Source organism: Enhydra lutris, unplaced genomic scaffold, assembly GCF_002288905.1.
Source record: "Enhydra lutris kenyoni isolate GAN:26980312 unplaced genomic scaffold, ASM228890v2 scaffoldscaffold86, whole genome shotgun sequence".
NCBI lineage: Eukaryota > Metazoa > Chordata > Mammalia > Carnivora > Mustelidae > Enhydra > Enhydra lutris.
This window is the reverse complement of record NW_019154170.1, coordinates 4,636,138-4,663,970: the sequence shown is the minus strand read 5'-3', so window position 1 is coordinate 4,663,970 and position 27,833 is coordinate 4,636,138. Positions and strand designations below refer to the sequence as shown.

At 61.4% G+C, this 27,833-nt stretch overlaps 1 protein-coding gene across 2 annotated transcripts in view; it reads right to left on the bottom strand.

Annotated features, from left to right (window-relative positions):
* The window catches only part of LOC111161718 (G protein subunit gamma 7), an 83,727-nt gene that overhangs the window by 43,900 nt on the left and 11,994 nt on the right, over positions 1 to 27,833 (bottom strand). Inside the window, exon 1 of one of the 2 annotated variants that reach the window (XM_022525594.1) lies at positions 5,713 to 5,743. The exons of the other annotated variant lie outside the window; for it this stretch is intronic. The gene's annotated coding sequence lies outside the window, so the exon portion shown is untranslated. Of the gene's footprint in view, positions 1 to 5,712; positions 5,744 to 27,833 lie in introns of those variants that run through there. 2 annotated transcript variants of the gene reach the window in all.

Here is a 27,833-nt window from a genome sequence, read left to right as displayed (position 1 = left end):
GAAGGGAACTTCCACAAACTGACCAAGGGCCTCCCCGGAAGCCACAGCCACGCACGTGCCCATGACGACGGCCTGCAGAGCCAGGGAGGGCAGGGGTGCCCGGCGCTCCGCATCCTGCCAGACATCCTGGCTGGGGTGGCTGGTCCGGGGGCGGGGGGGACGTCAATGGGGTCCAGATGGGAGAGGAGGCCGGAGAACCACGTCTGCACGGCACACGCCACCGCCCGGGGTGGCACGGGCACAGACGCACGGCAGCCACACGGCGCCCAGCAGGCTGCCTGGGAACCGAGCAGACGTGTAGGGCCCCAGCCTTCCCCCAGCGTGACGGGGACGCACGAGGGGATGCTGGGTGACGGGAGTCCGGCATCAGGTTGGATGGCGGCACAGAGATCATGCCACACGGGCTCTCGGCACAGGGACAGGTAGTAGGCAGACCTCACAAAGCATGTCAAGATTCATTTTTTGCCTTTTCCTTTCTTGTCAGCAGTTGCCCAGGACGGTCAGAGGGCCTGTTCCTCCTGGGAACGGGGTGGGGACGGGGGCGGCTGGGAACGCTGTCCTGTCTGGGGCCGTATTTCTCTTCCATCCTCCTCTGACCTGCGTTCCAGACGGCCTGCTGATGCACCCGTCCTCGGCCGCCGCGTCGTGGGAACCCGACTCGGGGTCTAGTGCTCTCGGAGGCGGGTCACCCCCAACGGCTGCAGCGGGCGTCCTTCCCTCCAGGCCCCCTTGGGTTCACGGTACCACTCTTCTGCATGGTTACTGCACTCTGACGCTGGGGCCCCGTGCTGTCCCCAGGGCCGGCCGGCTCCCAGGTCCCCTTCCTCACGGCTCCTTATCGTCTCGGGCCTGCTCTTGACCTTCCCACACTGACCCCAACTCTATTTCTCCTACTGCTCCCTCCTCCTGGGGCTGGGCCATGGATCTGGTGCCCCTGGGCCCGGTGCCATGGCTGTGTGATGTCTGTGCCATTTAAAACACCACTTCACACGTGCTGCCCCAGGGACAGACCCCGAGCCCATGGCTCTCAGGGAGGGAACCAGACACAGGAGGCCACACGCGGTGTGAGTCCACGCATGTGACACGGCCAGACCAGGCTCCTCCACGGACTCGCGCGGCCCGGGGATGGGGGGAGGGTAGAGGAGTGACTGCTAATGGGGGCAAGGTGCCCTTTGGGGTGATGGAATGTTCTGGAATTAGATGAGGCTGATGGTTGCGATCTCTGCAAATACGCTAAAAACTATTCAATTCTACACTGAAAATAGGTGAAGCGTATAGTGTGTAAATTTTGTCTCAACAAGGTGTTAGAAAATAAACGAGAGGCAACAACATTATCAAGAGGTTGGGCCATTTATCCAAATGGACTTTTCGAGTGTGTCAGTTTTTAAATGCATCAGAAAAATAGAAAGATCCGAAGCTCTATGGGACGAACAGACCAGGGGAAGGAGAGGACGTCAGCGTTTAGGTTTGCTCTGTCCAGCACAAAATCATTTCCACATATTTTATGGGTGAGGAAACAGGCTTAGCAATGGGGGTGACGTGAACCGCATGCCCGCAGAGCCGTCCTGTCTGTATCCGTCCGTCCACCCACCTGCCCTGTCTGTCCATCCATCCACCGTCCTGTCTGCATCCACCCACCCGCCCTTCCGCCCACCCGCATCCACAGACACACACGCAGGACCGCCAGCAGAAAGGCAAATAGAATCCAGGCTTGCAAACCGCCGTCCCACACTATTCTTATCCCTCGTAAATGTCAACACCCATTACGTTTGCAAAGCTGAACACAGCGATAAGCACACACCGCTCCTCGCCTTCCTGATGCTCCGGGTAACCTAGCAACCTCGTCCCCGCGGGAGCGCCCCGCCCAGCATGTCTGCCTCTGCACGCTCGCTCGGGAGCCTGCGGGAGCGGCGGATGCACAAGTCGGAAATAACCAAGCCTCTGCCGGTTCTCCTGCGCTTGTAAGGCGCACTCCTCCATGCCTCCGTCCTGCCCCGCTTTCTTTCCCGGAGCGGCCCGCGATGCACGCGGGGTGTGGCGAGGCGCTCTGCACACCCCGGGGCACACCCGGGAGCCGGCCCGCCCCGCGCTCCAACACCGCCCGCCAGCACGGCCCGCGGCCAACCTTGCTCTGCAGTGGCCCAGGCTGAAGAGCAGCGCGGGCACTGAAGGGAGAAATGTCATCTCCGCTGCCTCTTTCTGACTCGTGGGTTTCTTCCAGAGCTCACCACCCCGCGTCCGGGAGCCGCACACCCACGCCTGCCTCGACCGAGCCGGGCCGGCACCCCGGGACCCTGTTACTCTTCATCTCTCCTCCGTTTGCGCTTTTCACCCCCCACTTGGAACCACAACACCCCTCGTACACCCCAAATTCACAAGAGTATCGTCATCCACTCCCCAGCCTGCGAGCAGTGGGCCCTGATGGTCAAACGGGCCTTTTCAGGCTCGTGTGTCGAAACCGGGAGCCAGCGAGGCCCGTGTGTGGCATTTGCTTGGCGTGTCTCTGCGTGCCCCCTCTCTGTCAATCGTCACTTAAGAAACAAAACACAAGTTCTGGTTTTCAGAATCCTCTCAGGCTGGAAGAAGAATGGTGAGGCTGGCATGGAGCCCCCCACCCCGACCTGTCGTGGCTCCTGCTGCTGACTCCCGGTGCGGTGGGCTAGAGCTGTCCTCACTGGGCTGGCACCGACACGGAAAACCCACACTGTCCGGATTTCCTTACTACTTCCCCAAGGTCCTCGTCTCCCGCAGGACCACACACAGGCCCCCCCCCCCCGCATGCTCATGCGGCAACGGCTGGTCCTATGCGTCCACCTGAGAGGCGTGTCTGCGAGGCACCCCTGTGAGTTCGCGGCCTGAAGCACACAGGCCGCCCTCCCCGTGAAGCTGGGCCTCTCCACCCCGCCGAGGGCCTGAACACAGCAAGAGGCAGAGTCCATGAGAACATGTCTCTATCCGACCGTCCAGCTGGGACATCAGTCTTGTCCTGCATTTGGGACCCGGACTCAGACTGGGACTCACTCCGTCCGCCCGGTAGGATCTCCAGGAGGCCAACTGCGCTCCTGGACCTTCTCAGCCTCCCTAATGGCCTGGGCCAATCCCTTATTTCCATACCCTGTTGGTTCTGCTTCTTGGGAGAACCCAGACTGTACAGCTGTCGTGCCCCCTTGGGTCTCTCGGGGCTGAGACAGTTTCTCAGATTTTCCTGGTTTCATGACCTGGACAGTTTCGAGGAGGCCTGGCTAGGAATTCTGTAGGCGGTCCCTCAATCAGGGTCTGTCTGATGCTTTTCTCACATAATTAGACTTGGGTGATGGACTCTGGGGAGAAAAACCGCAGACACAAAGTGCTCTTTTCACCCCAGTACATGAAGAGTATGTACTTCATGGATATGACACCGGAACGACAGGAAACAGAAGAAAAAATAAATTGAACTTCATTAAAATAAAAAACTTTTTTTTTTTTTTAAGAGAGAGTGAGAGAGTGAGCGGGGGCTGGGGGAGGGCAGAGGGAGGAGAGCGAGAATCCTAAGCAGGCTCCATGCCCAACAGAGAGCCTCATGCGGGGCTCGATCCCACAGCCCTGAGATCATGACCTGAGCTAAAATCAAGAGTCGGACACTTAACAGACTGTGCCACGCAGGCGCCCCCCAAATGAAAAAAGGTCTGTGCATCAGAGGGCATTTTCAATAGAGCAAAAGGCAGTCCAAGGAACAGGAGAAATTGTTTACAAATCATATATCTGGTAAGGGATTAATATGTACAATACATAAAGAATTCCTACTATTAAACGAGCAACAGTCTGATTAAAAACGAGCACCACACAGACGTTTCTCCAAGGAAGACCTACGAATGGCCAGGAAGCACAAGAAAAGACGGTCACGTCACTACTCATCCGAGAATGCAAGTCAGGACCATGGGGGGTACCACATCACACCCATCAGGATGCCTCGTATGAAAACACAAAGCCAGTAGCGGAGATAACAAGACCGGTGAGGACACGGAGGACCCGGAAGCCTCGTGCGTGGCAGGTGGAAACAGAAAATGGTGCAGCCGCTGCGGAAAACAGTATGGAGTGTCCTCAAAAATGTAAGCATGAAATTACCATAGGGTCCAGAAATTCCACTTCTGGGTGGGTATACCTGAGAGAACGGAAAGCAGGAACTTGAACATGTCCTTATACACCCATGTTCACGGCAGCCAAAAGGTGGAAGGAGCCAAGGGTGTGTTGACAGATGAATGAGTAAACACCGTGTGGCCCGCCCATGCTCTAGACTATGGTCCAGCCTCTGAAAGGAAGGGACCCTGACCCCTGACACCACGCAGTGGGACCCCGAGGACACCAGGTTCAGTGAGAGGAGCCAGACCCAGAAGGACCCCAGAGGAGTCCCGTCCGCACAGAGAGGAGAGGGTGGAAGCCGGGGCTGGGGCAGGGGGTGGGGAGTCCGTGCTTCGTGGGGACATAGTCTCCCTGTGGGGAGATGGAAAGTTCTGGAGACAGAGGGTGGGGGTGACTGCAGCACAGTGTGAGGGTGCTTCGTGCTGCTGAGCTGTGTGCTTAGAGACGGTTGCGATGCTGAATGTCATGTTGTATGTATCTTACAATAAAAAGAAGCTACATGTATTGTTTAAAAGGCCAGGCCTGGAATGACCCAGATGGACACCGGCCCAGCTGTGCAGAGGTGCAGAAACATCTCGGGTCTGCCTCCGTCTGGGTCTTCGGGGCTTCTCGGAGCATGGTAGCCAGAGCCCTATTCTTGCCCTAAGTGGCTCAGACCCGGAGCTGAGGAGTCAGCATAAAACGTGGCCCACACATCTGGGGAACCTACCAAAAGCTGAGCCGCTGTGAAGGGCCATGCTCCCAAGCCAGGCCACCCGGGGCACCCAGCTGAAGCGCGGGGCGCCGTCACACACCCACCTCTGTGTGGCGGCATGTGCCCGGGAAAAGCCTGCAAGAAAGTTTTGGGGTGGACACAGGAGTGGGGAGGACAGAGGAAGACTGGCCTGTGCGGAGCACACGCTCTCGCCAGGCCTCTGACTTAGCATTTCCGTAAGTTCCCCAATGTAGTGCTCACGACCGGCCACGGACAGGTCTTGGCCCAGCGCCCAAACATGCCTGTCATTCCTCAGCATGAGCGGGGAAGCTGGGACGCAGGAAAACCAAGAAGCTTGCCTCAAACCCATCAGGACAGCTTGTGGCCCGCGCTGGACTGGACGGTTGTCCACCTCGCCCACACCTCGGTGCGGGCTGGATCTGGGGAGAGGGGTCTGCGGTGGGAGACGTCCGCTTCCCCGCACCCACACTGTTACGTGCATTTATAAACGCATCCCCGGCCGGGGCAAGATCCCAGATCTAACTCTCGGGGAGATGACAACGGCCTTCCTCTTCCAGAGTGACAGGGGCCGCGGGTACAGACACCTGTGGACGGACCCGCGGCATCCCTGCGCCCTTCACCTGCCACGGCTCTCCCGCACACAGCCTCTTTTTCTCGGCTTTTTGATTTCTGGGACCTTACTTCTCCCCAGCCATGAGCAGCCTCTGACAGGCTACAGCTGAGGTTTCAAAAATGCCGCATGAACTCGGGGCGTCTGGGTATGCGATGCATTTTCCCCCGCTGCCGGCTGTGTGTTTTCCGATGAGCGCCCAGGAAAAGAAGTCCCCGAGGGGGGCAGTCAGGAGAAAGAGAACAAGGCTGAGAAAGCCCGGCCTTACCCAGAGCTGGTATCGCTTCTGTATTCTCTCCTTATCGAGAAGGGGGAAAAAATCGAAGTTGAACTAAAAGGTCACATCACTCCAAGCTGGAAAGAAGTCTAGTTTCTAGAAACCTCCCCAGAAACGGGAAGCTGGGTTTCCAGCGTAGTTTCCACTGGGTGCGGGCGGGGAAGGGGCTGCAGGGAGGGAGGGGGTGCGGCAGGAAGTGGGGTGCCCCGGTTGGCGGGCAAGACCGAGGCCGCGGGGCTCCGGCGCAGGCCGGCTGTGCGGTGGAGCGCACCTTCCAGGCGTCGCTCCGGGGCAGAACCACCACGCGGCGCCTTGCGGGACGGCCGCTGGCCTGCCTGCTGTCCCGGGCTGACCTCGGGGAGCCCTGCACTCTCCCTCGCGGACCTGGGGAATGTCCGTCCTCGTGAACATTCACGCTGAGATCTGAGGTTTGGTTTCGGTTTCAACAAAATAAATACAGCAGTGGCCCACCCCTTCCTCGACGAACCCAACAAAGCAGGCTGGTCTCTGGGGGCATTTCGGGGGTTTCCAGGGGAGAAAGTGTGGCCCTGCCAGCCTCCAGGACACAGAAGGTGGGAACTGAGTGGACGGCCCCTGAGGCAGCACCGCGTGTAGCTGTCCCATCTCCCCGGGTTCCCCAAAGTCGGGGAAGCTTGGGCACCTCTCTGAACTCGGCTGAGGCCCATAACACGTCCAAGTTGGAAGGCAACATGGGTATCCTGGTACGAAGGGTCTGCCACCAAGGGGGGGCTCCTGGGAGCCCCGAACAACAAGGAACTCCCTGCCTGAAAGACCGAGGAGCAAGGACCCCCGAGCTGAGTGGCAGTGGGACCACCAGGCCTCCCCTGTGGATCTCAGACCCCATGGGGAAGGAACTTGCTAGAATACGCCTCTCCCCCAGGCACTGTGGGCCTCTGGCACTGGGTCATTCTCTGTGGTGGGGCATCCCAGGCGCCGTGGGGGTTGGCGGCATTCCGGTCCCCACGCTCTCGATGACAGGAGCACCCCAGGCGTGACGACCCCACACAAGCCCAGATGCCACCTGTGTCCCCTCGGTGAGCCCTGGCCTAGAACTCACGACCTCAGAGCAAGCAACTGTTGCTTGTTTCAATCCGAGAAGCATATACTGCATCTCCTGAGAGGTCGCTCGGGGGGCCCCCTCCCCAGCTTCGCGGCCCCCAGCCAGGTCAGAGCCCCCCGTCGTGACTGCTCCCGGAGAGGCCCACGCGGCAAGACACTGGGCGAGGGACGAACAGACGGTGGCGGAAATGAGACACGGCTCTGCAGGGAAGTTCTGCTGATGCTCCCACGAGCAGTCAATGTGCCCTTCTCCGTCTGCGTCCCCCCCCCCCAGCCCCGATCGGGGCCCACAGCTGGAAAAATGTCAGCAAGAACCAGACGGACAGGAGCGAGGCGGGGCCTGAGCAGAACACAGACCCTGCTCTTGGGGTTCCAGGCCTTCCAAAGCCGTCTTCTGTGCTCATGAGCTGCGGCTGGGGCTCACCCTTCAGGAATGTTCCGACTCACAGAAACGCAGGTGGCTGCCACCAGAGGCAGCCCGTCGCGCCCCGGGGGGAGGTTAGTGTCGTCGCCGGCACGTGGAGCGTCACAGAATCGGGGTGGTGAGCTGCGCTAAACACAGAATGTGGGGGCACCTGGGGGGCTCGGTTGTGAAGCGTCTGCCTTTGGCTCAGGTCATGATCCCAGAGTGCTGGGAGGGAGCCCTGCATCGGGCTCCCTGCTCGGCGGGGAGCCTGCTTCTCCCTCTGCATCTGCCCCGCCCCCCCACTGGTGTGCACGCGCCGGCGTGTACGTGCACTCTCATTAATAAGCAAAATCCTTTTTAAAAAAACCCACGCCCCCAAAAAACAAAACACAAGACAAGTTTGTACACAGAGCAGGGTCTGACTCCCCCCCACCAATCCGTGACCGCAAGGGTGGGTCTGCGCCCAGAGCCAGACAGGCGGCGTGGACGGCAGCCCCCACCCAGCCCCACTGCAGAGCCCGTCGTGGTGAGGAGCCTTGCAGGGTGTGACTAGTGTCCCCGCTCTTACTACTTGTAATAACGTGACCCTCTATCCAGCCGTCTGCTTCCGTGAGCAGGGGGAGGGAGAGCAGACTGTCCCCTCCCGGGAGGGCAAGCCAGTGCCGGGGGCGTTGGGCTCACAGGGTGAGGGTGGCCCGACCATAGCCACCCACCCCCATGTCCCGCCTTACCTCAGCGTTCATCTTTTCAAAGCCTGAATTAGAGGAGTGGTCTCCCAGCAGCTGAGAGCACGTGCTCCGGGCCCCCAGGCCAGGTCAGGCCGCTGAGTCCCCGCTGCTAGTGGGATCTGGGTGGAGCCAGGTGGACTTCCTGGCCCCTCACCTATGGGACAGGGCAAGCAGCAGCCAGAGCTCCTGGATCCATGACTCCAGTGACTCCTAAACGGCCTGGCCCCAGGACCTGTTTCCACCCTTAAAAACGATCGTGGTGACCTGTGTGATGGGTCCACGCCAGCCGCAGACGCACACACGGGCGCCCAGCCCGAATGCAGCCCCTGCTCTCTGGGGCAGGGGCTGGGGGCCTCTTCCTCGCCGCGTCCCCAAGGCTGGGCAGCCAGGGCAGCCGACGGCACCATCCCAGGGCAAGATTCTGTCCAGGAAGAGAAAGGGCGCTGGGAACCCCCTGGCCCTAGCACTGCCTCCAGGAGCTGCAGGAGCGTCTCGGAGACCTGCCGAGAAGGAAGCCTGCTGGGCCCAGAGACACGACACGCATCTGACCGGGGGTTAAATTTCCCACACCCTGGCTTCAAGCCACCTGCGCCCTACACTCCCTCGAGCAGATGCTGCCTCCCTTCTGCAGGGGGGAAGCGGCTGGCAGGAAAGCACACTCTGCAAGGAGCCCACAGAGTGGGCGAGCGGGCGGGCGGGCGGGCGTGGGGACACCCTGGGCCCGCCCGGAGCAGCTGAGCAAGGACCAGTACGCGATCCTAACGGCATGTGCCACCTCCGACGGGATGCTGGGGATCTAAATTAATCCCAGACGCTGGGCTGCGAGGCGAAGCAGAGGCTGATCTCGGTCTGGGCAGCAGGCCACCCGTGTCCTCCTTTTTCCTAGATCAGGACTGCCTTTTACAGCCAGTGTGGTGTTGAACTACCGGGAGGGGTGGAGGGCAAGAGAAGCCAGAGCCAGATGCAGAGCACGCATCTGGGAGCGGCTGGACCGAGGCGGAGCCCAGACCCTGGGCTCTGGGGCGGGCGCTGGGCGCAACAGAGCCAAGACGGGGAGGGCCCGGGGTGTCTGCAGGGGTGAAGGCACAGGGCTGGCCACATGCTCCAGGAGGGTAGGTGCACCACCCACCCTCCTCGCTTCTGAAGAGGGAGAAGCCGGGCACCAAGGAGCAGAGTTGAGGGTGGAAGGCACCCTCTGTTCTTCCCACTCCAAGGGGCTGGATGGGGATGCTGGTGGCTCCCTGGGCTGTGAATGCCGGACAGTCCCGGGCTCAGAAACGCAAGCCCAGAGCCGTGCTTCCAGAATCCAGAGTGGGGACAGAACAAAACCAGGCAGGAGCAGCTGCGGTGTTTGGGAGGGGGATGTCGGTTTGCCTGTCCTCCCTGTGCACAGGGTTCTGAGTTCTGCACAGGGCACGGGCTCAGGGGAGCTCAGATGTCTCGGCTGCTCCATTTCACAGGTGCAGGAACTGAACACAACAGTCAGAGGCCCCAGTTTTGAGCGGCTGCAAGTTTTTGGCCCTGTGCCTCCGAGCCATGGTGTGGAAACCTTTCCACACACCCCCCATGTCGCACCCGAGGGGCACCCTGCATTCAGGGACGAAGTGCGGCCTGTCAGGATGCTTTTCCCAGAGACACAGGACAACGGGGGGAGAGCACCATTCACAGTGGGTCCCTGCACCCCAAAAACAGTGGGCCACAAGGTCCCAGGAGAGCAGCTGAATTCTGGGGGTGCATGAGGTACAGCTATGGAAATGCAAACCCTTATGCAGCCCAGACTCGCTCCTGCAGCTCTGGTAACAAATCACACAGACCTGGTGGCTTAGAGAGCGGACGTTCATCTCTGCAGTTCTCACGGCCACAGCCCAAGCAGGGGCTGAGGTCAAGATGTGGCGGGGCCACGCTCCCTTCAGGGGACGTCCTTCCTGTGTCTGCCAGCTCCTGGGGGCCCAGGAGCCCCGTGGCTTGTGGCCACATCCCCGGTCACTGCCTGTGGTCACGTGGCCTCTCCCGAGTGTCAAATCTCCTCCTGCCTCCGTCTCGTAAGCACACTTGTTGGCTGCAGTTAGGACACACTGGAAAAATCCCTCCGTTGCAAAATCACACCTGCAAAACGCAGTCCTACCAGGTGCCACATCCCCAGGTTCCACGGATTTAGGACCTGCTATCTCTGGGGGCCTTACTTCCCCAAGCACGAAGTCTTTCCAGGGCCGGGCGGGCACACAGGAAGACGTCCCGTGCCCTGCAGCCGGGCACACGGGCTGAGGAGCCGGGAAGGCGGCTGTGGACGTCCGCGGGCAAAGACGGGAAGGCCCCACCTGGCAGGTGAGGAAGCCCGGACTGAACAACACTGTGACAGCGGTCGCGGCCCCACACTCTGTGTGCGTAGGCCCCTGTGTCCTCTGTGTGAAGAACAGTCAAAGGCAGCAGCATTTGTTAAAATGAAGTTGGGAAATAAAATCCACCTGGAGTCCGGTTCCCGCAGGGACCCCGCCAGGCCCCAACGACCCCGCCAGGCCCCAGTGACCCTTCCTGCCACAGTGAAACAGCAGAGCCGGCACGGTGAGTGTCACCATCAAGCACACGTGACCGGCTTCCTGGGGAGCAGCCCCAGGGTTAGCAAAACCCAGAGCCGCAGACGACAGACAGCAGCACGACCAGCTCCCTCTGGGCCCGCGGCCAGAGAGCACCCGGAAAGCTGGCGGGGGTCTGGGACGCCTCCCGGACGGGGCTCACAGCTCAGATGGCATTTGAGAAGAAAGGTCAGGCACCACCTGGCGGAGGGCTCTCAGTGACACAGAGCAAACCGCACGGAGTCAGAGCGAAGGCAGGTGGCAGGTGGGTGGGGCTTAGGAGGGTGCTAAGGGGGAGGAAAACCGAAACAAGGGACTAACGTGATTCAGCACAGGCCCTGCCCACACACGAGCTGCCCTGTGGGAAACAGAAACCCCGATGCCGGGCACGGAGGGCGCGAGGCTGGGACGGCAGACAAGGCCGGGCAGGCTTTCTGCAGGTGCACACACACGCACACACGCACACGCACGCGCACACGCATGCACACAGGGGCACGGAGATCCTGGCAGAGGCGCACGGACAGGCCGGCGCCGTGGGAGCCAAGGGTACAGCACGAGATCTCAGTCTGGGATGCAAGACAGACAGCTGGCTCCGGTGTCCCCAGGGGCAGGCACACCCGTGCTGTCTTGCACACACCCCAGCGTCCCAGAGCCGGGACCCTGGCAGAGCTCCCCGCGTTTCCATCTGCCATCCTGGCCGAGGAGCTCCAGGCCGCCCCCAGCATCTCCTCCTCCTATGGAGAGCCCTGACGGGGAGCCCCACAGTCCCTCCTGGGGTGAGCAAAAGTGCAGCCCACGGCGGCCCTGGGTCTGCAGTTTGGGGCACGGTCTCGGCCAGCACCAAGGCCGCCGTCAGATGCCCGCAGGCCTGTGAACACGCTGAAATCCGTGTGCCTGATCGAAAGCCACACTTCCTTCTTCCGACCTAAGAACTTTTCAAATTTTTATTTATTTATTTTTTTAAGTAAGTGCCACACCCAGCGTGGAGCCCAACACGGGGCTTGACTCATGACCCTGAGATCAAGACCTATGCCGAGATCACGAGTGAGATGCTAAGACCCACCCAGGAGCCCCTGCCTAATTTTTAAAGAAATTCAGATGAGAGTCGCATGAAATAAAACGAGCCATTTCACAGGGAACATCTCAGTGGCACTGACTGCATTCACAGAGTTGTGCAACCAACACCTCTACCAGTTCCAGAACATTCCATCGCCCCAAAAGCAGCCCCGTCCCCACCTGCATTCCCCTCCCCCAGCCTCCGGCCCCACGAGCCCCCTTCCCATCTGTGGAGAGGCCTGGTCTGGGTGTGTCACATGCGTGGACTCACACCCCTTGGGGCCTTCTGTGTCTGGTTCCCTCCCTGTGCGTCGCGGGCTCAGGGTCCGTCCCCAGGGCCACGCGTGGGGGGCCTCGCTCCTGCTGGTGGCAGCCGGGACGCTCCTGTATGCAGGTGAACGTGTCATGCATGGTGGTACCGTGATCGTCTCCCCATTCTGACTCTGGTGAACTGTGCTGCTGTGAACACACGTGTGTGCGTCCTTCCTTGCATAGCCCTGCAGGTTCTCTGGGGACCTCCTAGGCCTGGAGCTGCAGGGCCAGTGGGCTCTGTTTGTGGCCCCGCCGTCCCGCCAGGGCCCCGAGCAGGCCTGGAGTTGCACCCCGCACCCGCCCAGCGTCCCTGCGGTGCAGCTGCCTGGCGTGGAGATGTGCGTGTGTCCGACAGGCGTCTGCCCGCCCTCAGGTGACAGCCGTGCGGATCCTAAAGGCAGCGATGAGACACGGGCGCAAAACCAGAGGGACGCCAAGACCCAGCCGTGGAGGGAGCGTGTGTTTTGATGCTCTGTTGCAAAAGAACGAACACACCAAATCCAGCATGAATGACAGGCTGACATCCGGCATCCCGGCTGGACGGTCAGCGTGGGCTGAGAGCCACACTGAAGCCTGAGCCGCGAGGAGGACCGGGCCGCCCGCTCCCGCCCACACTCTGTCCTCACTCTGATCTGGTTCGTCCTGGATGTCCTCGAGGACGTTGAATGATTAGTGCAAATAACAGATGTTAAAATGTCTACTTTCACATAAAATCACATTCGAGGGATGCCTGGGCGGCTCAGTGGGTTAAAGCCTCTGCCTTCGGCTCAGGTCATATCTCAGGGTCCTGGGATGGAGCCCCGCATGGGGATCTCTGCTGGGCGGGGAGCCTGCTTCCCCCCATCTCTCCGCCTGCCTCTCTGCCTCCTTGTGATCTCTCTCTGTCAAATAAATAAGTAAAATCTTTAAAAAAAAATCACACTCGGACAAGCTGGAATGAGTGAGCTGACGTTAACACGAATGTTCTCTTTCACGTTCAATTGCTATTTACTTGGTCCCCGAGGTTCTCACTGTGGTCTCAGGCTGTCCGCCCGCGGCCCCAGCCCAGGACCAGGAAGGGGCCGGCACAACCCGGAAGGCCCTACAGGAAATGAGGCGTTGCCTGTTGGTCCCGAGGTGGAGGGGAGTGGGTGGGGGCCGCTGCGTTACTCTTCTCAGCCTGTTTCCCTGACGATGACATGAGCTCGTGACAGAGCCTCCGCTGCCGGGAGGGCAGGTGTTCCGCGAATGTCCACCTCCGCTCAGCCTTAGGCCCCCAAACGCGTGCAGCAGGAGGCGCTGTGCTGGTGAGGGTCCGTGTCCCTCTGGACTCGTGCGGGAACGGTCCTGCTGCGTGTGGAGGGGAGGGGAGGAGGCCACTGGCCGGCCCACAACTCGGCAGGGCCCCCTCAGGGAGCTTCTGGCCACGCTGCCACCGGCAGGGCTTCAAGGAAGCAGGTCAGTGCTTTCTTAGGAAAGGATTTGTCCTGCAGATGGCACGGGCGGGACTGTCCCCCGGCCCCATCTGGCCCAGTCCACGCCGCCGGCCAGGTCTACGTCCGCCCTGCACCCGGCCCTCTCCCGCTGCTCGGCCCGGGTGGGCTTCCGGCCCCCAGACAGCAAGCCGGAGGTGCCACGGTGCTCCTTCCCAGCCCAGAACGGGAAATTATCTGGAAATGGGGTGGTCGCAGGCGTACTTAGTTAAGGTGAGGTCAGTCTGGAGTCGGGTGCGCCCAAAGCCCTGCCGGGTGCCCTTATAAAAAGGGGACATGTGGACCCACACAGGCAGGGAGAAGCCCTGTGAAGACGGGGCCAAGACCAGGGGATGCTTCTATGGGCCAGGGCACGCCGAGATGACCAGTGGCACACTGCTGTGAGGCGGGGGAGGCTGGGAAAGGCTCTCCCTCAGCAGGAACCAGCCGTGCGACACCTCTGGCCCCAGAGCTGGGAGAGAATACGTTTCCATTGTTTCAGCATTAGCACTGGGGACAGCCACCCCAGGAGACCGAGACATGGGGCCCAGGGTGTGCACACCTGTCTCCTGAGCGCTCGGTGAGACTCTCGTTCCCAAAAGGCAGAGGAAGACAGACACTCACAGCCAGAGCCAGGCAGGCGGCCGGCCCAAGACATCCCGGGCCCTGGTGGCATTTCATGCTGGTGTGAAAGCAACGCAGGGCGGGTCCCCTTTCCCTGCCGGCCCCCCGCCCAGTCCCAGAGGAAGCCACTCCGTCCAGTGAGCTGGCCCCTGGCGGGAGACCCGACAACACCGTGGGAGATGACGACTGGGAGTCAGGATCACGCACGTCTCTGCACAGACTGACTCAAGGGGACAGGAATTCCGCCGGCGGGGCGGGCGTCTAGACTGCGGTGTTTCTGGGATTCAGGAACCCGGAGCCAGAAGCTCAAGCCCGTGGGGTGGGCTGTGCTGCCACCTGGCGGCCACAGCGGCACAGGACCGTAGCGAGTCAAGGGACCCAGGTGTGGAGGTCCAGGCCCTCCTGGGGCCGCTGTATGAAGGGGGAGGCCACACAAAGCGTGCACTTATTTGCAGCAGGGGGAGACCCCCGGGTGAGGGCTTCCGCTGACCCCAGGAGACTGCGCTCTTCAACCATCGGACTCCTGAGGTCCCAGGACGCTGTGTACACTCGGTGGGGGTGACTCAGACACTGGTTTCTACGGTGGGACCCCTCGGGGTTTGTTATGTGTCTAGTGTGAGCAGGGACTTATTTTCCCAAAATAAGGAATGCAGGGTCCCCCCATCCTGGCACTGCTGACATTGCGGCGGGTTACTCTCTTTTGGGGGCGTCCCGGGCATTGTGGGTGGCTGAGCATCCCGGGCCCACAACCCCTGGATGCTAGGAGCACCCCAATCGTGACGACCACAGATGCCTCCACATGGGGCCCCGTGACCCCGGGTGCAGTCATCCCGATCCGAAACTCTGGGATGGGTGATCACTGTTGTGGCTTTTTTTTTTTTTTTTTTTTTTTTACTGTTTTTTTGATTGGAACCAAATATCCCTTCTTTGAAGCTGTAACTATCCAGGCAGCCCCCTGTCCTCCCCGCTGTGAGGAGCCCCCCATCAAGGCTGGGTGGTGTTGGGGGAGCACGGTAATGAGGGCTGGAGGAGACCGCTCCTGCTCGTTCCCGGGCAAGGCGAGGCCCAGGCAGAGGCCCCTGTGCCTGGGACAGAAGCACAAGCACTCGCTAGGTCCATGGGGACAGGGGTGGAGGCGGGTTTCTTCCAGGAGGGACAGCCCACCAGGAGGGCTCACCTGTTGTCCCAAAAGTCCGCTTCTGGATTTTGTTTTCAAGGTCCTTAAGCAGGCTCCTCCCCCTCCCAGCTGCACCTGGACGCAGAAACACGTGGGGCTTTGGCGGGGGGTGTCACGCTTGCCTTTGTGGCCCCTCCCACCACACGGCGATAGGGTACTTGATGTTCTAGAATGCCATCTGTGTAAAGGTGACTGTAAACCAGGCTGGGTTTGTTACTAAACGTTCACTGATACGTTAGTCACCTTTCGTTCACTGATTTTATTATATTTTTAAAGATTCTATTTATTTGAGAGCAAGAGAGAGCATGAGCCAGGGGTGGGGTGGCACAGAGGGAGAAGGAGGCTCCCCACTGAGGAGGGACCGATGTGGTCTCGATTCCAAGACCCTGAGATCATGACCTAAGCCAAAGGCAGACGCCCAACCAGCCGTCCCACCCAGGTGCCCCCTGTTCACTGATTTTAAAAGAAATTAAAATCAACACCTTTTGGTGGGCCGTGGACCACATCTGTGGGCTGTGGGTGCGGGGCCTCCCCTCCCCCAGGCTGGGTCTGGACGTGCCCAGCTCCCAGGTGTCTGCTTCAAAGCCTGGGCCCAGTCTGGGGTGCTCCTGCCCCCTGGGGACGTGGGACAATGTCTGTGGAAACCTGGGGCTGTCCCTGGCCTCGAGGGGGTGGGCCAGGGATGCTGCTGAACCCCACAGTGCCCGGGACGCTCCCCAGAGAGTGAGTGAGCTGCCCTGTAGTGCTGAGACCCTGGGCGAGGCCAGTGAACTCAGATCGCAGAGCCGGGCGGGGGCAGGGGTTCTGCTGCTGGACTGAGACTCCGGCCAAGGGCACCGAGGGGCGGGCAGAAGGCTGTGGGCACAGTGACTTCTAAAGCAGCGGCACCAAGACCACCTGCGGAGCCACGTCCCCTGGGCACACTCCAGGGCCCCCTGGGAGGTGAGGGAACCGGGCCTGGGAGACTGGGAGCCAGCGAGAGCCAGGGAGGTGGGAAGGCTTGCACGCAAGCCGGGTCACAGACACCAGATGGTTCTGGGGGTCCCTGCACAAGGTTCTGGGGGGGGTTAAAACACACGTAACAGAAAAGCTACCATTTTACGCTGTGGCATCTGTGCAACCCACATCTCTATCTAGTTCCCGAACATTCCATCTCCCCAAAAGGAAACTCATCCCCATCCGCCATCACTCCTCCAGCCGCCCCCTGGCCCCCACGAGCCCCCTTCCCGTCCGTGGAGGAGCCTGGTCTGGGCGTGTCACATGCGTGGACTCATACCCCGTGTGGCCTCCTGTGTCTGGTTCCCTCCCTGAGCATCGTGGGCTCGGGGTCCGTCCCTGGGGCCACACATGGGGGACACTGGGGTTGTTCCTGCCTCGTGGCTGTCCCTGGCCTCGAGGGGGTGGGGCCAGGGACCTGTGCTGCTGTTGCACACGCGTGTGCAGGCTTCCATCTGTGCACCTGTTTTTTCCCCTTGGGTGTGGATGCAGGTAACCCCAGTTTACCCGCAAACCGTCCTCCACGGCGACGTGATCCTGTGGCCTGTGATCCGAGGCGCACCGCCTTGCCTCCCAGCGGCACGGGCCTGGCCGCATGGAGACCCTCGAGAAATGGGTGCCTCCTGCCCCCCACCCTTACAGGGCACCCCGGAATGTGGTTACACCAGGCAGGCAGGGCCCTGCTGAGGTCTTCGCGGCAGGGTCACCGGCGCCAGCTCAGGGGCTGCCCTGAGCGGACACAACGTGACAGGAGCGTTCTGGGGGCGAAGACCCGTGATCAGACCCCCTCACTGAGGAAAAGGAGCCGGAGAGAGCACGGGGCTGCAGGCCTGGCTCTGAGCCTCAGTCTCCCCCGCTGTTGTCACAGCATCGGCCACAGTCTGGTGGCTGTGACGGGGCGGGGGGTCGTTGTAAGAGAACACTGGAAGGTGCTGGCGGGCGAGACCCTGCCACAGGTGGGCCGCCCAACACGTGAGCACCGCGGAAGCCGCCGCGCTTCAGCCCAGGGCGCGTGAACGCAGGGCCCCCCCCCACTGGCTCCGCTGACGTGGGAGCAGCTGTTCCCTGCGGGGTGTCCCAGGCACTGGGGGTGCTGAGCAGCAGCCCTGGCCCCCACTCCTTCAGTGTCCCCCGTCGTGACAGCCACACACATCATCAAACATGGCCCCGGGTGAGCCCCCTGCGTGAAGGGATCCCATCGACCCAAGGCCTTCGGGGGTTCCATAATCATCTGACAGAAAGCCTCAAGTTTGGAAGTTTGCCTCGAAGACAACTCAGCGTCGCATGTGGTGGGATCACGACGGGTCCCTGTAGGAAACCCTCTGACTCAGAGGGAGGCAAACCACGGCTCAGGGTGGGGGGGGTGCGTGTCTTTGTAAATAAAGTTTTTTTTTTTTTTTTTAATTTTATTTATTTGTCAGAGAGAGAGGGAGAGAGAGCAAGCACAGGCAGAAAGAATGGCAGGCAGAGGCAGAGGGAGAAGCAGGCTCCCCGCCAAGCAAGGAGCCCGATGTGGGACTCGATCCCAGGACGCTGGGATCATGACCTGAGCCGAAGGCAGCTGCTTAACCAACTGAGCCACCCAGGCGTCCCTGTAAATAAAGTTTTATTTGGCACACAGCCCGTTCATTTCCAAGGGCACAACTAAGTAGTCTCGACAGAGACAGTCTGGCCCACAGAGCCGAAAATGTTCAGGAGCGGGCCCTTTACGGAGAAGGTTCGCAACCCCGATCTCGGCAAAGCTGAATGGACCTGACGTCCTAGACAGGGCAGACACACACACAAGTCATCACGGAAAACAGACGGCTTCACCTGGAGGCACCGGGGGAGAAGCAGGGCAGCTCAGAAGGACCGGGCGCAGTGGGGAGGGGAGGGGGGCTTCCGAGATGAGCCGAAGAAAAGAGGTCTGGCTGGAAAGGGACTTGCCTCAGAGCACAGATCCTGAAGACGAGGGGCAGGGGTGTGGGTATTTGGAGGGAGGGTGGCCCACGGGGCTGCTCTTGCAAATGTCTGGGAAGGGAGGCGGGTGAGCGGACAATGTGAGGCGTCTGGCTCTAGTCCTCAGGAGATCAGGAGGGGGGCACGCTGCCAGGGGAGTCACGTGACCTGACAAGCTTCTGGGGCTGCCTCTGCCTGCCGCGAGCCTTTCTTTCCTCCATGTGACACAGCCCTGACTCAGCCGGCCTAGATGGTGGCCGGGAAGTGGGACCTATGGCTGCTTCTGGGTACTGGGACAGATTCGCAGGAGCTGACCTCTCGGCCTGTCCCCAGCCCCGCCCGGAGCTTGCTGGAAAGGGCGCCCTCCCCCCCCTGCCCCGCTCCCTCCCGGGTGTAGGCGAGCTTCCTGGAAGCCCCAGGCACACGGCCATAGAGGCCACGGCCACGGGGCAGCCCGCTGACATCCTTCCGGACAGATGCCAGCAGGTTCCTTGGCTGCCATGGAAGAGCCCCGAGAAAAGGTCACAGGTGTCAGCACCATGCCCCCCACCCCGCTCCTGCTGAGGACAGCTGCTCCCACTCACACAGCCTGCCCCACTCATCCGGGACCCCGCTCACATGCCCCCCCACCCCCACCCCCACTCACACAGGCTCCCAGCTCACACTGGCCTGTCCCCCCACTGCTCACCGGTGGTGCAGGAGCTCCGGCCCACACCAGACCAGAAGGCATTCCTGCGGACAGCAAGTGAACCCGTGTCCCCATGACTCCCCACGCACCACAGAGTGGAGGGGGCCTCCGCCGACATCCCACCATCACCCTGTGACATCTCGGGGCTGGCGGGAGGCCCCTGCGCTGGGGCATTCTCCAGGGGCATCTGGGCACTGCGGGGGCTGAGCAGCTCCCGTGGCCCCACCCCTCAATGCCAGGACCACCCCCAGTTCCCAGATGTGATGGCCCCAGATGTCCCTCCATCACCCTGTGTCCTGGAGGAAGAACCACCCCCACGAGATCCCCTGGCTCCGTCTGGTGCTGGACCCGACTTTGGGAGTGGGCGGTCAGACCCGCCTTTAGGGGCCCATGATTGAAGGGGATGTGGTTGAGGAGCACAGGGAGGAGCCAGGGGACGTCCGGGGTCCTGGGCTGGAGTGTGCGGAGCTCTCAACACAGACACGTTTCTGGCTGCCCGGTACCTGGAAAGCAGAGCTCCCAGCCCCCCTGTGCCCTGGCCCAGAGCCCGCAGAGGCTCCTGGGTCCAGCAGCCTTCCTGGCATTGTAGCCGGTGCTGGAAAAGCGACCCAGCTGGGCCCCAGGGGCAGGGCTCCCTGCCTCCCCTTGTCAAAGGGCTGGGACCAGGGGTGGCTCTCACCTGGGCTGACTATCCTCAGAGCACATCTGTGGTGGTCACACTGGGGGTGGTCCTGGGATCGAGTGGGTGGGGTTGGGGACAGTGTCCAGGACAGCCCTCGATGTCCACGGTGCTAAAAGCAGAAGCCCTGCATTCAGTGTCTGGGAAGAATTGAGTCCGATCCCTGCTCACACTAGACACCAGTGCAAAGGCCCAGAGGTCAGAGGGTACAAACCAGGGTGAGCCCAGTGTCTCTCCCCTAAACTCAGGTCATATATGCCTACACATCAGGAGCATTCTGGCTGGGAAGGGAAGAGAAGGTGCAAGCCTACAGCGGCCGGGCAGGACAGGGACTGTCTGGGGGGACAGGGCTTTGCTGACATTGACCCCAGGGTTCTCTTACAGCCAGTGGCATGAAGCTGAGCTCCAGAGCTGTGACCTGTGACAGGACAGTATTCCCAACCTCCTCCTGGTCAGCCCAGGGCAGCACACACACACACAGAAGCCTGGGAAGTAGAGTGGACAGTGGCCAAGGCTGGCAGCAGGGCCTCGCCCCAGGGGGAGGACTGGAGGGTGCTCACAGATGGCCAGAGGGCCCTGCGGGGGGAGCCCACCCCTCTCCTGACTGCCACCACATGGCTGACCCGGCGGGCCAGGCCCCTGCACTTAGAGGGCCACCCTGTTTAACAGTCTGCATTCCCCGTGGTTTGGGCACGAGGGGCCTGCAGGGTCTGTAACCGGTAGCATGGCTGGTAGGTGAGGGAGTTTCTGGGGTGCTCCTGGGACACTCTGGATGCTGGTTTGGGCAGATGGCACCTGTGAGGGGGACACCCGAACTTCCCGGCGAAGAGCGACTTGGAGTCCCACCTGAGCACAAGCCCAGCTCTACACCCGTGTCCAGAGTGCGCAGGGACTGCTCAAGTTTTTTCTAGAGAATTAACGCAGGATCTCCCCCAGCACTGCTGACATGGAGTGGGCTGCTCCCGCGGGGGCATGCCGGGCACTGTGGGAGCAGAGCACATCCCCACCCCCTTGATGCCAGGAGCCCCTCAGTTGTGACAACCACAGATGTCCCCAGACCCTATCCGGTGTCCCCAGGGCAGAAATGACTTTCACTGAGAACTGCTGACCTGGACCAGGAACTGGGCTCCTCCAGGGAGGCAGAGCTGACCCCCCGCGCAGCGGCCCTGACCGTCTCGGGGCTGGGAGCCTTGGCCCCCCATCAGCCTGTCAAAAGCAGGGACCAGCCCCAGCGGAGGGCCATCCCCAGGGCACCTGGCCGAGTCTCATGACCGTTCCTGCCCAGCCAGACCCGGCTCAGTCCCCCTTCTGCCTCCAGTGCTCCTCCCTGTCCCTGGGGGTCTGCATGGACGTCCCCTCCTTAGAGACCTCCCTGGATCCCCGCCCCTGCTCCCCCCCCAGCCGTCCCAGGTCCGGCAACCATGACTGTCTCTGGTGCGTGACTGGCATTGGGTCAGGACTTGCCGACTTGCGTGGCCTCTGGTTCCCTCTTCTGCCCCCTCGGCTCCTCCTGTGGGGATGTCCGGTCCAGGACGGATGTCCCCCACCCTCCCCTCACTGAGGTCACAGCCCTCAACCCCACTTCCCCTCGTTCTGTCCCATATTTGTTTGTTTGTGTTCGCCCCGTGTTTTCAAACAGTTTCCATCTGGAATAATTTGGGATTTGCAGAGAAGTTGCAAAGACAGCAGCAAGAGTCCAGTCTGCCCTCCCCCCGGTGCCCCCCACGGGAGCATCTTCTCTCCCAGGGAGCGGCTGTCGAAGCTGGAAGGCAACATGGCCATGCCTGACGCAGAAGACACTGGGTCCCTCGCACCCGCCCCCCGCCCCCTGGCCGGTGCCCTTTGCTGCCGGGAGCTGCACTGGGCGTGGCCGTCCTGCTCCATGGGCTCCTCCCAGGTCAGGCCCAACTCTGGGGTTCCCCTTGCCACTTTCGCACCAAATCTGCTTGTTTTTCAAACCATGGTGACATTTTGTTTAAAAAAAAAAAGTCACTTAGCACTTTCTTATTATAAGTGAATTAATAAATATTTAAATCACTTCTCAGCTTTGATTCCTCGTCTAGTGACTTCCGATGAATAAAACCTGCATAAAACAAACGTCCTTGGAGAACCTCAGGACCTGGGAGTTTGAGAATCTCCGTCCTGAAGCCAGGGCAGAGAACCACGCGCCGCCCCGGGACGGCCCCAAGCCCACAATGCGCAGGGAAGGGACCAGACGCAGGAGGCCACGTGGGGTGTGAGTCCACGCGTGTGACACATCCAGACCAGGCCCCTCCACGGATGGGGAGGGGCTCGTGGGGGCCAGGAGCTGGGGACGGAGGGGAAGGACTGCTGATGGGGGCAGGGTTTCCCTCTGCCGTGATGGAATGTTCTGGAATGAGATAATGAAACGGTTGCGCAACCATGTACATGTACTAAAACCCACCCAATCATACACTTGAAAAGGGTGACCTGTACAGTGAGTGGATTATGTCTCAACAAAGCTGTTATAAAAACATTCTTTTTAAGCAGATAGAATTAAGAACACAGAGCTCACAGGCCTGTACTTTGGCTCCTGGACACCACCCCGTTTCATCCACACACGCCGGGTCTCGCTCTCGCTGCCCCGCCCTGTGATCTGGCCACAGACAGTTATGGGGCTCCCCCACACCCCCCGACCCCCCAGAGCCGGGCCCACCCCCAGGGGCCGCTGAGCCGCCAGATCAACATGATCCACAGAAGGGAAAAGTCCAAATTGTTTTCCATCCAAGCAAGTGAGAGAGCTCACAAGTGAGAATGCGACACTTCCAAGCCGTTAAAAGCAAACAAAAAGGGGCACGGGGCCAGCTGGGGCGGGAGAGCGCGCGGTCTGGATCGCGGGGCTGCGGTTTAGAGCCCGTGCTGTGTGCAGAAGCTGCTTAAAAAGAAAAACCTTTTAACAAAAAATAAATGAAAGCAAAAGCAGAGATTTCGAGAGGACGTCCCGGGGTAGGAGGGCTCCCAGGCCCTTGGTGCCTGCCACCTCAGGGGCCCTGGGGGCTTCCTGGGGCTGTCGGCACCCCCGGCTGGGAAGCGGTGCTGGGCACGGAACCCACCTGCACGGTGGAGGTCATGGGCCGCGCTCGGGGTGCTCTGCGCCCCCGGGCAATCTCTCCCCGCTGTGCCCACCTTCATTTATAAACGGGATCGTGATAGAGGGGCGCCTGGGGGGCTCAGTGGGTTAAAGCCTCTGCCTTCAGGTCAGGTCATGATCTCAGGGTCCTGGGATCGAGCCCCGCATCGGGCTCTCTGCTCAGTGGGGAGCCTGCTTCCCCCTCCCTCTCTGCCTGCCTCTCTGCCTACTTGGGACCTCTCTGTCAAATAAATAAACAAAATCTTCAAAAAAAAAGGGGGGGGGTGAAGGATGGGGGTGAAGCCTCCATTCCTGGCAGGGTGCCCCGAAGGTCAGACCACAGCTCAGCTAAGTGACTCACACACAGACCACTCTGTGCCACTCTGCAGAGCGCTGGGGCCTCCTCCTAGGGAGACCCGACCCCCCCTTGCCTCCCGCACAGCCTCCCTGATGGAGGCCTGAGCTCAGCCTCCACCTCCCAAGGTGGATTGAATAGCATGTCCCCGGGAACCTCAGAAGGTGACTGATAAGCTGAGTGGTGTCCCCAGATTCCTATGTTGAAGCCCGAACCCCCACTGGGACTGTACTTGGAGACGCGGCCTTTAAAGATGTGATTAATTTAAATGAGGTCACAAGGGTGGCCCGAGTCCAGTCTGACTGCACCCCTGTAGAAGGGCAGGGTGAGACACAGATGCGCACAGAGGGACAGCCCGGTGAGGACACGGGGAAGGGAGGCCAGGAGAGCGGCCTCAGGAGACACCCTCATCTCAGACCTCTCGGCTCTGGAGCCTGAGGTCACAGTCGTGGTTTAGGTGGCCCCGTCCGTCCATGGGAACAGGCTCTGTAGTGACCTTATTGGAAGAGACAGACGGTCTCTGTGGGTCTGACTGATTATGTTAAAATGAGACCATGCAGGATTGTGGGGGCCCTGACCCGAGCAGTGGCGTCCTTATCAAAAGAGGAGAGAAGCACAGGGAGAGGCTGAGGCTGCAGGGACATGGCCACAAGCCCCACGGTGCTGCCCCCACCCCCACCCCGGAGCTGGGAGTGGCAGGAAGGACCCTCCCCTGGAGACTGCGGCGGGAGCAGGGCCCCGCCACACCTCGACCTCAGACTTCTGACCCCAGAATGTGGGAGAAAGAGGTCCCGTAGTTCTCAGGCCCCTGGTCTTTAGTCTTGTTACAGTGACCCCAGGACACTGGCATGTGACTCTCTGATCTCCCCTTTTGCCCACAGGAGGCAGCTCAACTGGCCCTGCATGCCAGAAACGGCTGTGAGGATCTGAAGGGGACGCCCGCCTCAGGTGACTGCCGGTGGTGCCTTTTGCAGACCGCCTTTCTCTTTCTTTTCTTTTTTTTAGAAAAATATTCCGATGGGCTGTATTAGCGCATTCTGGCTGCTCTCACAGAACAGCACAGAGAGGGTGCCCTAGTGCACAGGCGTCACTTCTCATGGTTCGGGAGGTGGGAAGTCTGAGATCATGGGGCCGCAGGTCGGTCCCTGGTGGGGACGCCCCCCACCCCCGCCTGGTGTGTCTGGAACAGAGCGCCCTGATTGCTCCTCTTCACCTTACCAGGACGCTGAACCCACCGCGGGGCCCCACCCTCGTGAACTCGCCTAACACCGATCACCTCCCAAAACAGCCCGCTGGTATGGCAGGAATTTGGGGGACACAAACATCCAGCCCCTAACACGGGGGCACGTTATCGTCATCAAACACCCACTGCGCAGAGGCCCGGGCCTGGGGGCTGATGGGCAGGCCCTCAGCGGCTCCAGCACCTGGCAGGTGAGCGTACCTGGAGCCTGGCCGGGCCACCGGACGGCCCCTCCTCCCTGCGCTGGAGCCACACCTTTTGGTGGCTTCACGTTAGTGCTCCTGAGGGGTGCGTGACTTCACCCTGCAAAATTCAGGGTCAGAAAAGGTGCCTGGGAGGCGGAGCACGTCCAGAGAAGACCCAGAACCCGGCAATGGTCGCTTCCAGGCAGGGAGGCCGAGAGCACAGGGGGAGGGAGACGTCATTCTTGTCCTACACCACGCGCACCTTGGGAACCTGCACCCCACGGCATCTTTATTTGGGCAAAATGTGTATTTTCCTTTCTAGGGGTGTGGGAGTGCAAACAAGGGTCGGGGAAGGAGAAGCCACATCGAAGCCACATCCTGGTTTCTGCTCGGACTGGGCCCCTGCGCCTCGAGGGGCGGGCAGGGAGCGCAGGCGAGGGTGGGCTGTCAAACCGAGACAAACAGGATTATCTTTCCCCAAAAGAAGTGAGAGCAGGGACTCAAACAGGCAGTCGCACCCCCGTGTTCCCAGCAGCACATTCACAACAGCCAGTAAAAACGTGGAAACGACTCACGCGTCCACTGACGGGTGAGTGTGGTTGGTGCATGTGCGGGAACACGGTGCGGCCTCGGGGGGGGGGGGACCCTGACCCTGCCACCACGCGGAGGGACCCCGAGGACACCAGGCTCAGGGAGAGGACCCAGACCCAGAAGGACCCGTCCCACAGGACCCCACTCCCAGGAGGGCCCCAGAGGAGTCCCGTCCGCAAAGACAGAGAGGAGGGGGTGGGAGCCGGGGCTGGGGTGGGGGGTGGGGAGTCCGTGCTTCGTGGGGAGGGAGCCTCCTCGTGCGGGGGTGGAAAGTTCTGGAGATGGAGGGCGGGGGTATGAGTGCTTCCTGACACGGGGCTGTGTGCTTAGAAATGGTTAAGGTCATAAATTTTATGTGTATTTGACTACCAAAGAGAGAATGAAAGAAGGTGCTCCAAACGCTCAGGAGGCCGTCTCTGTCCTGGTTTTGGCTCGCACCGTGCCACACCGCCGGTACAGAGACAGAGTGGCCCTGGCGGCCTCGTAGTGCGGGTGGCTGTCCCAGCCGCCATCTCCGCTGGGCTCCCTCCCGGACGTGGCAGAGCGGCTGGTCTTCCTGAAGGTGCAGGGACCACCTCTGCCAACCTTCCCTGTAGGAGCCAGGACGGGGAGCGCGGGTGGCGGGCCGGGAAAACCCAGACCCCCCCCCCACCGGCCCGGCCTGGCCCGCCCGTGTCCCAGGTGTTCCCAGGCCTGGAGAGGTCCACTCCGTGGGCCGGGCCGTTCCTGCCCCGAGCACGGGAAAACAAGGTCAGCTCGGGACACAGACGACCACCCGGCTGCCGTCCTCCCTCATGGACGCAGGCCGGGCCCGCTGAGGGTGGACCCCGTTCGTTCCTCTCGCGGGGGTGCAGCTCTCGGGCAGGGGCGCGCTCTGTCCACGTGGTTCTTTCTTTCTCATCCTCCATTAGAGGGAAGGGCACCAGGATGGGAGCCAGGGTCCAGGGCTCACCGCCCACCTGCCCAAGGGCCTGGGGCCTCTCCCTAAGTGCCCACGTCTCCTCGGATCCAGAGAAGCCGGACGAACTCGGGAGGCAGAGTCCAAAGAGGAAGGGCCTGGGGAGGTCACCTCTAGTGACCACAGGCTAAGGGACGTGCTGCTGCCCGTTCACCCAGAGCCCCGGCCTGGGGAGCTGGTTACCTCGACTCCTAGCAAGGACCCTGGGTGTCAGGGCGGTTGTCACCCAGCTGCACCAAAGGGAAACGGAGGGTGGGGGCAGGTGCCCACCTGACCGAGGGTCTCGGAGCTGGGAGGGGCTGAGCTTCCTGGGCCTGGCTCCAGCACCCATCCCACTCCCAGCCCCCGGGCTGGCCTGAAGCCCACGGGACTCTACCCACCACTGCTGCGGGGGACACCGGGCACCCTCGCCTTCTCTGGTTTCCTAATCTGGGAAACAAGGGCAGCTCGTTGTTGCCACGGGTGGGCCTGGAACCCTCGGGTTAATGCACGAACTCTGCTCCTGGCCTCCTGGCCTCCCCTCCCTCAGCTTGTGCCCCCAGTTGTGGCACCAGCATCCACTGCTGTGCCTGGAAGGTCCCCCGCCCCCAGTCAGCTCCAGGGCATCACCTACCTCAACTCAGACATCACCTCCTCCAGGAAGGCCTCCCTGAGCGCCTGCTCTCACTCTCTAGCAGGACTGTCACCATCAGTTTGCTCAATTAGGGTCTCGCCCAGGGCAGTCCTGCCCCAGGGGACACTGGGGACACTGGGACATCTGTGGCCGTCATGACTGGGGTGGGGGAAGCTCCTGGCAGCAAGTGGGTGGGGCCCGGATCCTGCCTGATTCCCACCCGCAGTGCCCAAGGTGTGGGCCGGTGTCCCCGGTGCCCAGGGAGCCAGCTGGCTCTGCCCCATGGCACCGGGACCCAGGAGGCCTGGTTAATGGTTTGCCAGGGGGACCAGCCGGTGTGACCCCAGCCCGCACCCGGGGGGCTGCCCGCGAACTCCGTGTGCCTGTCCTCATGCCCACAGCGGGCAGCCCGGTGCCAGAAACACCCACCGGCAGCACTGCCAGGCCTCGCTCTCTGTTCCTCGGCTGCTCCTGGCTCTGCAAGCCTCACGTGGGACGGAGGACGCCCAGCTCCGAGAGCCCGCCTCGGCGGGGAGCAGAGGTCTGGACGAGTGGGAACGTGAGTCTGGAGCCGGGGACACCACGTTGCACTCCAGGAAGCTAATGAGCTCAGAGCTCAGCCCCAGTGATGACTCTGCCGAGGAAGCCGCATGTGATCATTACTCCCCCAGGCTCTGTGCACTGCCCCGACATGCCACCGGGCCCGGTCCAACTCCCCTCTCGGGGCCGGAGGTCAGCTGAGGACCAGGCCCGAGCCTTCTCTCCTTCGTCCACTCACGCACTAAGAACCCGCGAGTGGTCGGGCAACGCCTGACCAGGTGGAGCCTCCGATCCGGCCACAGGGATGGACGCAACGGACCTGAACGTCGTAAAACACAACCATGTGGCCCCGGGCAAGTCACTCGGCCCCTCTGCCACTGTTTTCTCATCTGTGACACGGACACAATGGGGCCCTCCACTCATGGGCTTGCTGGTGGGGCTGAGCTCGCACGTGCCGCGGCGGGACCCGGGCCCCCCCTCCGAGCTGGCTCCCGGACGGGCACTGCTCCAAGCACTCACGACACGACTGCTCACTTCGAGGCGGCAGTGTCTGCTCCTGCTCGTTCTGTGTCTCCCTCTCTCTTCCAGGAACAAACACGCAACCATCTCACCCGTTTTTACAAGTACCGCTCATTAGATTTAAGATACCTGTGTCCACGTGTGATGGACTCTACAACTTTTTCACCTCGCACACCCGAACCACTGGTCAACACGAACTCCCTGTCCCCGTCCTTTAGCCCCCCGCACCCATGAACCTCAGTACTCAGGATAAGCTTCTGGTCTCTTTCAAGAGCTGGCCCGATTAAGCCAGGCCCACCCAGGTACCGTCTC